The sequence below is a fragment of the Triturus cristatus genome, chromosome 5_1 (genome assembly GCF_964204655.1).
Source record: "Triturus cristatus chromosome 5_1, aTriCri1.1, whole genome shotgun sequence".
Classification (NCBI taxonomy): domain Eukaryota; kingdom Metazoa; phylum Chordata; class Amphibia; order Caudata; family Salamandridae; genus Triturus; species Triturus cristatus.
In genome coordinates, this window is record NC_140587.1 from 776,825,026 (window position 1) to 776,840,965 (window position 15,940).

Below are 15,940 nucleotides of genomic sequence, written 5' to 3' on the forward strand. Positions count from 1 at the left end.
TTGGATGAAGCAACCAGTGGCTTTTGTTTACTATGCAAATAGCAGATAACACAACATAACAAAAACTATGGAAGGCTCATTGTGAGATTCACTGTTGCGCTATCACATGCTAACACTGACTAGACGCCAGCTGACCATCTAAGATGGCTTAAGGTTGTTACTAATCACCCTAACGGAGGTGCTGACCACCAAATGTTGAAATGTCCATACGCCCCTAGGACATTTCAAGCATTGACAGGAACTGCCATCAAGTCTTCAGTGCCCAGTTCCGCCAGTGTGACTGGCATTGAAAACGGCTCAATCTAAAGGAAGTGAGAGACATGTAGCCAAAGGATGTATGACGTAACAACGCGTGTCATTACAACGCGTGCAGTTACATCGCGGTTGTTACAACGACTGCGATGTTACTACGCTATGCCATTACAACGCAAGTCTTTACATCGACTTGCGCTAGATGGCGTGCTAACATTAGAAAAGCGTAATTTACTATTCCAACTCCAGTCCACTTAACAGTAGGGAAGGTGTTGGGATAGTAAACTACACTATTTGTAATGTTAGCACACCATCTAGCGCAAGTCGATGTAAAGACTTGCGTGGTAATGGCATCGCGTGGTTACATGCGTTCGTTGTAACGACCGCGATGTAACAGCATCGCGTTGTACTGAATGCGATGTAAACGATGTTTCCCGTAGCCAGATCTCCGATGGACCTTACTCCGTTGGGCTGTCATTAAAGCTTGACCACAGCAGTGACCGAGTTGTCTCTGTTGTGGTCAAACCATGGCCCAAATCGGGTGGGTGGACCATAATGTTGGCAGGAAGGGAACTCTGTAGCCATTGCAACTGAGTTTCCTCTCTGCTAACATTTAAATCAGGCCATGAGTTTTTTAACAAACCTTATGAAACTAAAATTCTCCTCGTTTTGCCATATGTTATGTTATGATGTGTTCTGTTCTGTCATGTCATGTTATGGATTTGCAGAGAACTGTATTGTCATCAATATGGCATCGCCTTCAGTGCTAGACACAAACTACAGTTTTTAGACGTGGAATGCCTTAAAAGCAAACGCTTGAAATATAATGTGTATCTTGGTGCCTCTGTACAAGCAATAAGGTTCCAGCTTGCACTTTCAAGTTTGGTTGGTCTTCAAAGCATTATACTTTGCAACTTAAACCTAGAAGATTTGTTTCATTATTAAATGTGCTTTCAGTCAGTTTTAGCAGTGGAAAGTATCTGAAACGCTCATTCTCTGCAGTCACAAGATGGCCTCTCTAAGACTACGCTGTAAGACACTGGCTGTGCCTTTTTGTCTGAGCATTGTAGACCGAGCTTCTAAGAATTTGTTTAGATCAAAATTTTTATATCATAATGTCTTAGAGTTTAGAGATGCTTTCACAGTACTGTAGACTGTAAATATGCAAAAAAGGCAACTGGTCAGTGTAAAAACTTGTACTCTACCAATAATATGTTCCCAACTCTCTGCATGCCATACTGGTCAATATATAACAACTCATGTGTGGGGATGCTCCTGCTACAGTAAAATTGTCCTCTGTAAAGCACAGTTCTGCAGCTTGGAGCTGGGTTTTCAATATATCCAATACCATAACATTTCTAAAACAAAATACAACCTTTTCATGTGTGTTTCAAAATAAAAGGGCATTGGTAACTTGAACCTCATTTGCAAGAATCCTGGAAAAGATTGTATCCACACTAGGAGACCGAGGAAGTGGAACAAAGTCTTGAGGAAAGAGCAGACCTGAAATGTAAAGGTGGATCTGAGTCAAGGATGACACCCAGGTTCCTGCTGGACAAAGGTCTATAGGTTGGCAGGGCCAGTAGCTTCATGTCAGGATTTCAATCTTATTGGAATTCAGTTTTAGATGTTCCTTGTCGAAGACCAGCTTCTGACAAGCAAACATTGGGGTCTGGAGAGTATTCCAGGAGCGGCCCGTGCAGGTAAGAGCAGTGGGGTGGGATGGGGGGGGATTCGACAGATGCCACAGAGGGAAAATGTAATAAATAATTAATTTTCGCTCATTGTTGTCTGTGGAATCCCCCCCCCCCCCCACCACCACCACTCTTACCTGCAAGGGCCACACCTGGAGTATTCTAGTTTGAGGAGGATTTCAGTGTTGTTTGTCTAGTTGTATCCGGTAAAGCAGCAGGAGTGTATCAAGTGAGAAAGATGGCCAAGTATAAATTTAACTGTAAACAGACAGTAACCAAGTACCGGGAGACCTCGTAATGAGGAGGGTGAGCTGGGCAAAGGTAAGGAGAGAATGACAATTAGTACGTCCTCTGAAAGGAACAAACAGATCCATTGGAAGTCCCTGCCCTGAACACCTATGTGCACAAACAGGTGAACAGTGAGAGATTTCAGAGTCTGTCTTACAGATCCATAGAAATAAGCAGAGCTGCTCCTTTGTTTGAATAGTTAAAACTGTAGTTTAGGAATCTTCCTAATTCATCATCTTCAGCTCGTACACAAGATAATCATTCATAAAACTCATCCATAGTGTTAACAGACGTTTCTTGGTCAGTACGATTGGGTGGGTGCTTCAGATTTTCTGACAATCATGATGGCGTATAATGTTAAAATATATTATATGATAAGCAGGATGCATGAGGACTTTTAAAACAGAGAGGGAGAGTGTGTTTGTGCTTTTGTGTGTATGTATGTAAGAATTCCTGGGGAAATCTGACAGACACCTCACCATACCTGACTGAAATCACTGGTACCCAACTATTTATCAGAAACTACATTTATTAGGGGGGTGTAACACTTTAAACAACCCCCTCAAGCTACGTTCCTGGTGTTAACCTTAATTTGTTTTGCAACTTTAACTTCAGAACCTGGTCCCTTCATGTGCTGCCCTATTTGTGACCTAAATCTGAAATATACGTGTAGGTAATATTGGTCTCATTGGTCACTGCTAGATTCAGCAATCATTGGGTAACTCTCCATCACCTATTAGTATATAATCCCAATATTGATGCTGAGTTTGGGAGAAATGTGTCAAACATGCTGTCATATTACCCTCAAATCTTCCATTTAATGTGAGCAATCATTCAGGTAGTTGAAGGGGCATACCTAATCCTCTGACGACATCATAGGAAGTGCATTTACACAACCCTTGTAATTCATATCCGGTCTGTTTTCATTTGCGTGACACAATATTCATTTAGAAATCAAGGTAGCTGCATTTGTTCTTTATTCATATGTTGCAAATTCCATTGGAGAGTGACCAATGGCAAGCAAAACAGATTGATAGGAAAAAGGAAAGAGAGAAGCAATGAAGGTGTACTAGGAAAAAGGATCAATGGAAAAGTAGGAGAGAGGAAAGGAGTGGCCATTCGAACATATATAGGTTTTCAATGTTGGTGTGGATAGCAGTTGAATCCATCTTTAATGAACTTCCCAAACTCATTTTTTTCGCTGAACTGAACTTGATGAGAACGCCCCCTCCTGCTTACTATGCACATGATCTTGCAGTGTTACCCCACCTGACAAGGCATGTGCTGATTTCTATCCCTGATTGAAGTTTATAATTAGTTTTGTGGAAGAGAGCTCCAGTTACACACATTCATAACTAAAAGTGGGACCTGCAAATTTGGATTTCTTGATTTTGGGTAATGAAAGTAAGGCTGTCAGCTTTGATCTCAAGTTTCAGACTGGTCAATGAGGGTTTATCCTAGATTAGACATATCATGGTCCAATTCTCCAGAAAGCTTGGTCAAACATGTAGGGCTTTGAAGATGCTACTCTTAGTGGAAATCAGAAACTAACTTGTTTGACTGTTTTGATCTTTTTGTTAATGGGATTCCTAGAACAAGATCAAAATTTGTTTCGGAGGGAGCCTCTGGCTATGGCGTCATCATCTTTCAGATGGGATTTCTTTTGATTGAGCAGGCAGAAACTGGCAATATCCTTGATTCGATAGTGAGAGTATTTGATAACTGACTCCCCAGCAGAGTAAAGAAGTGATCCTGGTTGAAGACCACCTCTAGGTTTGCAACTTTGAAGCCTCTGACAGGACATGCCTTAGTGTTATTCACCAGTCAAACGGAGATGCCGAGAAGAGGGAGGCATGATAAACACATTTCTTTTATTTTCTCTCATTGAGGAAAAGATTGTTTTGTTCACCCTGGGTTGGAAATCTGGAAGGTAGGTAAATAGTTTGGAAGGATTACTTGATGGGATTCCTAATCTCAGATTAATTGGTAAGTAATTAGGGTACATCTGGGAACCCTTTTATGCTTTGTTCTGTTGGTCATACAGCATTTGCCTTGGTTAGTGTGCAGACGTTGGATTAGACCCAAAAGGAAGATGTCATATCGTATATATAACTTTATTTCGATCACGAGGATCTTAAAAAGTACACAGCACAAGACTGGGTAGGAAATATATAAGCAATACAAAAAGCATTTTTTTAAAGCACATAACTGCCATAAAATACAGAAAAAAAATAAGAATGAGGAAAAGGTAATTCATACAATACATTTGAAACGCTTGATCCGTAGTGCATGCCAATATTTGGCCAATCCAAATACTATTACCTTACGTGTGGCAGTAAAAAAAATTCTCATCACCTCAAGGTGATCCCTCAGGGGGATTATCCACTTTCCCCTCAGGATTTTATAGTTGAGACAAAACAATTGCAGATGCACAATAGATTCCAAACTGATTTTGCAAGATGGACAAAGATCGTCAGGAAAAGCATTACAATGCCACTTGTTACAAAACAATTTAGTAGGTAAAGTCTTATTGAAATTGTAGAAACATTTTACGTGCCAAGGGGGAACAATTTCATAAATGGTATCCTCATAGCTAGAAACAAATTTAAAATTTAGGAAATCCTGGGTCAACATACCTACTGATTTTGCCATCTCCTTCTCTGCTATTGTTTCCCAGTACTTCACTTTAACCTTGGCCTTTGGTATAAGAGACAGACTTTCGGGATTGAGCCAGAACGCCTCCATCCCTAGCCTCCTAAGTAGGTCTCTCAAGGAGCTAAACCATGGGATGGAGGTTATCTGGGGCAGTTTCAAGACACCAATCATAGCCTCTCTTTAAGAAGTAAGCTCTTCAAGAGACCACAGACGATATCAAAACATTAATAGTTTATAGTCTAACTTGCAGGCCAGCTGTCTGTGAACAAAGTCCAGATAAAGTGGGATCAAAGGGGTACTGGGCTATGATAATCAAACAATTTGTGTTGCCACTACCCCAGAATTCCTCTCCATGAAGGGCCCCCCTAGAGCTGTGATATTGTAGATGTCTAGGGCTGGGGTCACTTTGCTAGACACCGTAGCTTTATGAATTTTACTAATGTGGGTAGTCTGCTGAATTAGCGACAATTTTGCTTTCTTATAGTGGGGACCCTAGTGTAGGTTAGATGTCAGGTAGACACCCAGATAAGCAAAAGTGTCTACTTGCTCCAAGTTACTACTTCCTACATACAGACGTCTTTCAGATGGTTTCGCGATCCCTCTTGTGAAAATCATGTATTTTGTTTTGGCCTCATTTGTTACCAGGTCCGCTCATTGCAGAACCGTGTAAAATCATTCAAAATTTGTTGGAGAACTTGTGGGGATTTGGAGATACGCAGGGTATCATCGTCAAAGAGAAGAGCAAGGGTTCTTCTCATGCCTGTTTTTGGGGCATCACACCCATCGCTGTCTAAAAAGTCTACCACCCCATTAATAAAAAGAGTAAAAAGTGTGGGCGCTAGCACATATCCCTGTCTCACTCCACATTTGATTGGGAATTGCTCCGTTAATTGATTATTCTCTCCCCACCTAACTTGAGCTGCGCTTGATGAGTGCAATAAAACTAAAATATCTAAAAGATTACAGGGTAAGTCCATCTCTTTTAATACTCTCCAGAGTCTGGCTCGGGTACTAGGTCGAACGCAGACTGAAGATCAACAAAAGCCAAATATAGCTTCCCACCTTTGATGGCCACTTCCTTCCATTAGACACACTGCCTGGAAGTCGCTCCAAATTTGGGACTCCTTGACACTATACGCTTACAAAAAAAATTCTGCATGGAATCAATAAGGCTTATGGGCCAAAACTAGCTGGGTTTGCTCTGTCACCCTTCGTGTAGATAGGGATAATTTCTGCTATTTTCCATGATGGGGGAATATTCGCACCAGATATGATGGTATTAGTGAGCATGTTAATGTTGGGGCCCCAGAGATTTAGGTCCTCTCTATACAGGTCATTGGGAATTCTATTGGACCTGGGGCTCGGGCTGGAACACACAAACGGATCGCTACTTGTGTTTCTTCCAAGGAGAATACCAGAGCTTCGGCTACTCTGGATAGGACCTCCCCCTCCTTTCACTAGCTTCCTCTGTCCCCATGTTGCTTTACTCATAGAGGTGCCCAAAGTGAGACACCCACTCCTCAGGCTGTACTGTGAACTCAAGTACAGACTTTCTACCATTGAGCCAGTGGGCTGCTTTGTTCCAAAAGATCTTAGAATCTTTGGCTGTCAGTGCCCTTTGTAGAGAGGACCATAGGGAACCTCCCCAGTTCTTCTTGGCTGTCTCCATTACTTGCCTATACTCTGCTCTACATGCCACCACAACTGGGAGCACATTGGATTTTACTGCCCTACCAGATCCCCCTTTGTTTTCCTGCAGTCCTGGCTGTACCATGCTACCTGGTGATCATGCCTCGGTTGTTTATTATTTACCTCCAGGTCCCTGATCTCATTATAGAGTTGTTAGTGACGGATGCCCAATTTCGTGGCTCCTTCGTCTTTGGGGTATTTGGCTATCTCTTCCAGCTCCAAACAAACTTTGCCTTTGACTATTTCCAAAACCCCCGGGTGTTCCTCCACCCAGTCTCATCTAATTGTTCGCTGGTTCTTCATCAGGGATAAGGCACCCAAATCAGAGCTACCTATTGTATCAGGTTCATACTCACCCTGCTTTATGAGGGAGAGGATGAGATCATTATATTCACTGTCAGTTGTTTTGGCCACTGACATGTCATGGACTAGAGGCCAGAGTTTGTGGGCAACCAAACAATAGTCGATTCTGCTGACATGGCCAGGTCTATTAAAAGTAAAATCGCCTTTTGGGTTAGATTTCATTCTCCCGTTAGTAGCTCTCAGGTCGTGTTGCAATGTGAGGGCCAACACCTGACCTCCTCGCTTTGACCATCTAACTGTGGGAAGATCTAACTTTGGGATTTGCCACTCACTATCCCACTCCTCGGTCAAGTCTGATGGGGTGAGGGCGAATGGTTCAAAGGTGCAATTAAAATCACCAGCTACCAGCATGGGAACATTATCTGAGATTTCGGACAGGGCATAATGTAAGATACAAATCATGTTGGTTTCCTCAGAGCCCTGCACGACTCTATTATAAACATTGAAAATACTAATTTTCCAACCACTATAGAGTGTCAACTCTACTGCTAATATATCTAGGGATTCTACGAGGACATGTTTAACTTTGGACTCGAGGGCAGTTTTAACCCAGATTGCTAAGCCTCCTGAGGAGCTGCCCTGTCTTTCCTGGTGTCATTTAGACCATATGCGGAAAACCCACTTCTATGGGGAGTGCACAAGCTCCAGGTTTCTTGGAATAATATCCCATCGTGTGAGTCCACAAAGGTACACCCGTCTGGGTCTACTAACAACTTTGAGATCACTGCCACGTTCCAAACAAGGACACTTAGTTGTCGGTGACATGCATTGAAGTTGCTGTGGTCACTACAAGGATACGCGATTTCCCCCCTTCCTCGATTACGGGAGGTGTAGCAGCCGTTTCCCTCCGTGAACTCACAACAAGTAGCTCACAATAGGCCTCAAAGTTGGTGGCCAACCCAGGGTGGAAAAAAACTTCTGACTGGTGTGAGATTGTGATTGGCCCAAGGGACCTTACAAGGAAGATGTTCATCCAGGCTAGTATACAGTATAATGTACGCATTTGCTGCTGGAGATAACATAAGTTTACGATAAGGCTATCAAATGAAACCCTGAGGTCTGGGAGGTCAAGTGGGGCAGCTATTTTTACATCGTGGGCTAATAGAAGTTTGTAGCTGACATCAAGTTGAGCAGTTGCAGTGGAGTGGAATTGGTAGAAACTATATTGTTTATTTGTAAGGATTATTTAATTAAATACTCTTTTTAAGTTGTTAATGAATTTGGGGATGATGGAGACCTTAAAAAGGAGTCTGTATATAGATGCTCCTGGTATTTGACTTTGTTTTTGTAAGCACAACAGTTACTTTTACATATCTGAGGACATGATACACTCATGTGTGGGTAAACTCTGCATAAATTACTTGTCTTCACAAGGGCTGAAGCCCATATGAGCACACAAGAAGTTGTAGCATTTGGTCAAAGGTCAATGATTTCAAAGTTTGTTCTACAAGGTAGCTGGCCTGTTTTCAAATTTGATCTTCATTTAATATCTTATAAATAATATTTTAAATCATAATGATGATTCCTGACAAGCTAATAGGTTACAGGCCAATTTAATGACACTCAATTTACTAAACTAAAGGACTGATTCTGAGTTGCTCGTTAAATTCCGACCCATGCCTTAAACTCTGGTTTAAGCACAGGTCAGAATTACAATTTTTTTTTGTTTTTTTAACTCATCCGATAATTATCAGATGCAATAAATAACCCAACATTTGTTACATTTCAGCAGGTCAAGCCTGATACGATAAATAGCATTTATACTTGTAATCAGCCCTAAATAGGCTTTGCCAGGTTTCAAACGTGTGACCTTTACATCAATTCTTGTTTCAGCTGTGACTTTTCAACTTACTGATCAATCCTTCGCCAATCTTAACAGACTGAAGTTGCCCACTGATATGGTAAGACGGTCAAAGAAGGTAGTAGGGCCTTTTCTAAAACACGTAGAAGAACATCGAGGATGGTAGGTTTCTGTTAAAACAAAAGAGAAATGTTGCCATTACTATATTCAAAGAATGTACATTTAACTCTGTGGTAAATATTTCTCCTTTACCGGGACTGAATTTGATACAGGAACATAATAAAATAGCTCAATGAAATGAGAGGCAGAATCCGTGATATTAGAGTTTCAGAATGGGCTTTATTCCAATAAGCGATTATAATCGGATGCTTCAAGTTCCATCACCACGGGAGTTCAGGAAGTGAAGTACATACTTTATTGACAAGCAGTAACTTTTATAATACATACATCATAATGAAGTGAATACAGTAGGCGTAACAATTGATAAGGACATTGACGTTTTGGTGTGCGTAGCCGAAAATGGGTGTAATAATGAGTAAAAAGGAACATGATTGGCTATGATGTAATACATAGGTGGATCTATAAGATAATACTTGGCATTGATGCGCGCGCAGCAGTCTGACGTATAATTGACGTATAACTAGGGGGTGACGAGGACTTGACATTTAGCTCTACGTGTGGAGACAAGAAGTCTGGGGGGTCAAGTCAACCTAATCCCAAATCATATCTACATCCTATGTTTAAAGAACTATGTTATCCATAAAAGAAGGACTCTCGGACAGAATCTATTCTATACTGACTGTGCGTGCGTGTACAAGCGTCTAGGTGTCTACACTGAATGCGAGGGGGTAGGAATATTCCATGGTAACAGGGCTATGAATTACTTGCATGAGGACAGAGAAGATGGGCCTTTTTGCTTGGTAACTGGAAGAATGTTTACTTAAGCTACTAGGCAGGAATGCATCGGCTGAGGGGGAAGCAGATAATTCGAAGGTGAAATACAGTTCTTGGCAGAGAATAGGCTGATGTCAGGCTTCGTGAGCCGCGCAGAGAATGAGACAAAGTTCATGGTCACGGATGCAGGCTTGAACGGGAGCTTTCAGAGACAGAAGGCAAAAGGAGTTCGATGACAGAATCAGGGCCTTTTTGCCTGAACTGTAAAATGGCATAAGTGAACCATATAAAGCCGGTGGCCTTTCATATTTAGGAATGGAATATCCAGCCCATTTATGGCGGATCTGACAGAGGACATGTTGACGATGGACGCACATGTGTTTGCGTCATTATTACTGGAACTGGAGGGAGCATACATGTACTTGCGACATGCACATAGAACCGTTGGGGTCCAAGATAGGGGACATAACTGACCAGAAAAATCCATATTTCCACATTCCCTCCTTGTCCCCTTCTTGCCCTTCACGAGATATCAATCTTCATCAATCCATTTATCTGTTCATATAGCATCATTTGTTCTTCTTTCTTCTTCCGGGATCTTGAATGAAAATCTTGATGTAGAATGCACGATGTGGCACACAGACCACAAATTGCTGGTCCACATTGCAGACATAGACAGCAACTGAATAGTATGAGAAAGCTTATACCTAGGAAGGATAGAACTCTCCATCCCCAGGCTGATACCGTATTCCAAAACCAACTGGACCAAGTCCAAGTGCCTGGGTTCTGGTGTATCTGGCTTACTATCTTATGAAGGCGAGTGATGGCTTTATATACGGATGGCGAATTTTCTGGTATGAATACGCAGCAACTTGATCCGATGACCCTACAAGCTCCGCCCCTATCAGCCAGGATGACGTCAAGGACAAGACGATTTTGAAGCACAACAATCCGCATAGCAGACTGCTCTTCTGTTAAATTGCCTAAGGCGGAAATAGTTTCGTTCACTACTGCTTCAAGGGTTCTAGTTAATCTACGTATTAGCTTACTATTAGTAACAGTACCTATATAGGGAAAGATGCCTTTATTGAAATCTACATACTTGTCCCATGCCGTCTCAGTGTAATCGACAATGGGGAGATCTCTCCGTTCTCTATTGTGTACTAAATGAATATTTCTGTAATAATCAGGAGGAGCTAGGAAAACAGGTGGCAAAAGGAATGCTATGTAGCAGGTACCATCCCAATCTAGAGGTAGACGCATATATGCAGTCTGACCACATATAAAGTAGGAGTGGCGAGAAGTTCTGAATGAAGATTTGCCTTGATCACTGAATTCTACTGTAGTAGTGCATTTACTATGGCCCATATGTATAGAACCAACCTTTCTTACACACAATTCACCCTTTGCAGGGAATACTGACATGGTGGGTAAGACTAGCTCAACTTCGGATACGACATTTAGAATCATGAGATTAGGTGTAAAATTACCTAATCCATATACTTCATTTTCTAGATCAGTTCCTGTTCTTTTGGGGCGACCCTCCTTGTCAGGGTAGCAGACTTTGAGTAAAACTAGGTTCAGGTTTCCCCATATCCAATGGTCTTGGTAAACTGCTGTGTCTGAGTCTATGGAATTAATTAAACTGAACCATGCTCCACAGGAGCCATTATGTGTAAATGGGTGCGGAAAGAATGGCAGGACTCCTTCATAATTCTGATAGGGAGGGAGTCGGCCACACACCCAACAATTGGTGGCGTTACTAGTCTGATGGGAATGGTGTAACATACTAATGAAAGTGTTATTGCGCAGCGCAAGTCTATAAGATAATTCATGCGGAGGTAAGTCACTAAAAGAATGTTCAGCAGTAACATTATAAACATGTCTAGAAATAGGGTAATATATATGCAACAACATACTTGTAATAGTTATTAAAAGACTCAATAAAAACAAGATTAATAATGTCACTATGCAGTGGCTACGCAGTGATTTACAATACGCCTGTCGTTTCAACATTTTTCCGGTATTTCCTCTACTTAGGTCCAGGGGATACATGTCAGAGACAATTCAACCGCTTCACCTTGGAGAGGACTTAAACAATCAAATTGCTCGACTTGGTGGGCCTAAGCTTTAGTTTGTAAAGTTCGCTTTCCGTTTTTTCCACCAAAGGAAGTTTTGAATCAGTCTGTGAGGGAGTGCAGGGCACAGTGTCTATATCTGAAGGTAGTCCATGAAATTTTTTTATGTGACTTGAATGAATCCACCCCTTGCGGCCCTCGATCTTCACGGCTGTTCTTGTGGTCAACAGGACCAACTTGGGTGCTTTCCACCTGGGCTCCAGTTGATTTTTCCTGTCGAAATTTTTCACAAAGACAAGATTACCCGGAACAACGTCATGGGGTTTCGCCTCAGTGTTGTCGGGAAAGGCTGCAGCTACCTGTGAACGAGAAGATTGTAGTGCAGACATCAAGGAAGCCAAGTAATCTGTCAGCATATTACAGTCAATATCAGTTATTTTGCGTGGTATAGGCGTCCCCCACATATTCGGTGGTCTACCGAAGATCACCTCATACGGGGATAGCCCTGTTCTAGAGTGTGCTACCATTCTCATGTAAAAGAGTGCAACTGGTAATGCTACTATCCAGTCGACACCTTTCTCTCTGCATATTTTGGACAGTCTGATTTTCAGTGTCTGGTTATGTCTTTCTACGAGACCTGCTGCCTCGGGATGTCGGACACAGTGGAATTTCCACTGATAACCTAACAGAAGTGAAACGTGTTTCATTAATTCGGATGAGAACGGCTGGCCGTTATCTGAGTAGACAACACGTGGTAAACCGTATCGTGGGAAGAATTCTCGAACCAACTGTTTGGCAGTAGTCGGGGCAGTGTAATCTGAAACTGGGTACGCCTCTGTCCAACGGGACAGAGCGCAGACAACCACGAGAACATATTTGAATCCTCGACATCGTTCCATCTGGATATAATCCATCTGTAGGACTTCAAAAGGGTGATCAGGAGGCTGAAATCCACCCTGTTCTACGGGAACACCTTTTCCCGGGTTGAACTGGCAACAGATCATACAGGTACGGACCTTTTGTTTGGCTGCTGCTCGTAAATGCTTATTAAACCAAATGTGTTGAATGCTATCTAGCATAGCTTTTTCTCCTAGATGTGCTGGACTATGTATAGTGTTGATTACGACTTGGACCATTGAATCAGGGAGGAACCACACAGACCTTTCCTTCATCATCCATCCCTGGTCCGTTTGGATCCCTCCTAATTCAGTCCATTTCTTTATTTCGTCTGGTGTAGCATGTGTCTGTATGTCAATTACGTCAAGAGTAGGATCTTTAACTGTCATACAATGTGTCGGTGTCGGGACTATTGTCTTTGTCATATCGGGTGTTTGAATTTGAGCAGTCAGTTTAGCTGTTCTGTCGGCTAGATCATTGCCTTGAGAAATGGTATCAGTAACTTTTGTATGGGCTTTACATTTCATAATTGATATTGCAGTGGGTAGATGTATTGCATCTAATAATGCATGAATGAGGGGTCCGTGCTGAATGTGGGCACCGTGGGAAGTTAAATAACCTCTCTCTCGCCACAGCACGCCGAAGTCATGTACAACTCCGAATGCATAACGTGAATCAGTGTATATGTTGACTTTTTTATTCGTGGCTTGAATACAGGCTTGTGTCAGAGCGATGAGCTCTGCGGCTTGAGCTGACAAAGTATTTATACGATTAGTTTCAATAACTTCAGTATCGGTTGTGACTGCATAAGCGGCTACTAACTCTCCTGTACTTGTTCTCATGCATGAACCATCGACATAAAATGTCAAGTCTGGTTCTGACAATGGAACATCGGTGAAGTCTTGTCTGGGTTTTGTCGTTACAGTAATGACTTCAATACAGTCATGGATTAGTGGGTCTGTTCCGATTACTGGCAAAAGTGTGGCAGGATTCAATGTGTTACAACGTCTTATTTCTATATGCGGCTGAAACAGTGTCAGTTCATACCCTGTAAGTCGTGCTACGGTCAAGTGTTGTGTTTGTGTTCTATTTACAAGAACCTCTACTGCGTGTGGTACTTGAACTGTCAATGGATGTCCTAACACTATGGCATCGCTTTGTCTGATTGCTAAAGCTGTCGCTGCTACTGATTTCAGGCACGCAGGCAAAGCCTGAGCTACTGGATCTAATGTACTAGAAAAATAAGCACATGGTTTGTGTGCTCCTGCTTGTTCCTGTGTGAGTACTGACAAGGCAGTACCTTCGCGTTCTGTAACAAAGAGTGTAAACTGTTTTCTGTAACATGGTGTTGCTAAAACTGGTGCTTGACATAAAGCTTTCTTTAGGCTTTCAAAAGCTTGTGTATGTTCCTGAGTCCAAAGGAGAACAGTCGATGTGGCTGCCTCCTGGGTTGTCAACTGAATGAGTGGTTTTGCTAGGAATGCATATTGCGGGATCCACTGTCTACAATATGAAGTGAGGCCTATGAAAGCCCGCACCTCCTTTTGTGTCTTAGGTGTTGGCATGTTAACTATCAACTGAATGCGGTCGGGTGTAAGCTGCCTTCCCTCCTTGTCCAGCGAGTGTCCAAGATAAACAACTCGCTGGACACAGAATTGCAGCTTAGAAGGGGAAACCTTGTGTCCTTTTTCGGCTAGAAATTGTAAAACTGTCAGTGACGCTTTTTCACATTCAGCTTCGCTTCTTGCGGTGATCAGCAGATCATCGACGTATTGAAACAGAGCCGTGTTAACTGGCATGTGGATACTGTCAAGTTCTCGTTTCAATGCTTGGCTATAGATGCTGGGGCTTTCTGTAAATCCTTGAGGTGCGCGTGAGAATTTAAAGCTACGTCCATTTAAACTAAATCCGAACAAATATTGGCTTTCCGGATCTATTGGGACGCTGAAAAAGGCATTCTTGAGATCGATTACAGTGAAGAATGTCGCTTCGGAATCAATAGCTGTCAGTAATGACGAGATATCTGGGACCACAGGGAATTGTGGCACAATACATTTGTTTAACTCGCGCAGGTCAATAACCAATCGATATACTGGCGGGGCCTTCGGATCTGTTCGTTTAAGAATCGGTATTATCGGTGAATTACATATATTGGAGTCTGTTTCCACAACTACTCCTTGGGCAATGAGCTCGTCAATGATTTGTAGTAAAGCCACTACAGCATCTGGTGGTAACTTGTATTGTCGCATTCGTGGTAGCACCACTCCTGCCTTTAGTGTGACTCGATATGGTGTAATATTCATGCAACCAACATCAGTAGGGCCTTGTGCCCATAGACGTGTAGGTAAAGTCTGTAGTCGGGGATCCATGTCTCTAGATACATAGTGACCTTTAAAATCACGTAAAAACAATCTTACTCCTTCCGGAGAACAACATATTATAGCTCCTAGGGCTTTTAACGTTTTTATTCCTAATAGATTTTCTGGACATGATTTAGTAAGCAGTAAATCTGTAGTTCGGGTCAGAGGTCCTATCGTGAGTGGCAGAGGCTGTGACACTTCATTAACAATAGGTTTGCCTGAAAAACCAAGGGAAATATTTTGTGAGCCTGAGAGGGGTGCCCCTGGAACTTCACTACGTTTTATAGTTGTTCGACTTGCCCCTGTATCGAGTAAAAATTTTCTATCTTGACCTAATAATTTACTATGTACATAAGGTCCTTCTTGATCCACAGGAATCTCGATAAGGGGTAAGTCAACTTCCCTCTCTAGGCTAGTTCATGCGTAACGCTGATACTCGGGATATTCATACTGTGCGGTCTGATACATTTGTCGTGTTGTTGTTTGTGTGGCAGCAACAGGTAATGGGGGTGCAGCTGGTACAAACTGTATTGGCTGTTGTGCGGCTGGCATTGCCTGGACATGCTGTATAGCTCCTTGTTCATTCTGGTCTTGTCTTAGTGGCCGTGATCTTTCTTGTGTTTTACCTATGGCGATATTATGTTTTAGAACTGGACAATCGTGTACGTAATGGCCTGGTTTTTTACAATAATTGCATGTCCCTTTTACAGGTCCTGCTGAATCGGAATGTGTCATACCCTTTTTATGTCCTTCGGCTGGGACCGTCTGGGAAACTAGCATTTTCATTTTTGTGTCTTTCATGCGTCTGTGTTCATGTTCTTGTTCCTCTTTAATTCTATTGTGGTGGTACTGTAACATTTGTAACATTTGTGTTGGAGTGTTACCTTGCCAGGTACTCTCGAATTTTAATACTCTATTCTTTACTGAAGGCAGAGCATTTTCTACTAATTTTGTTACAAACAGATGTGG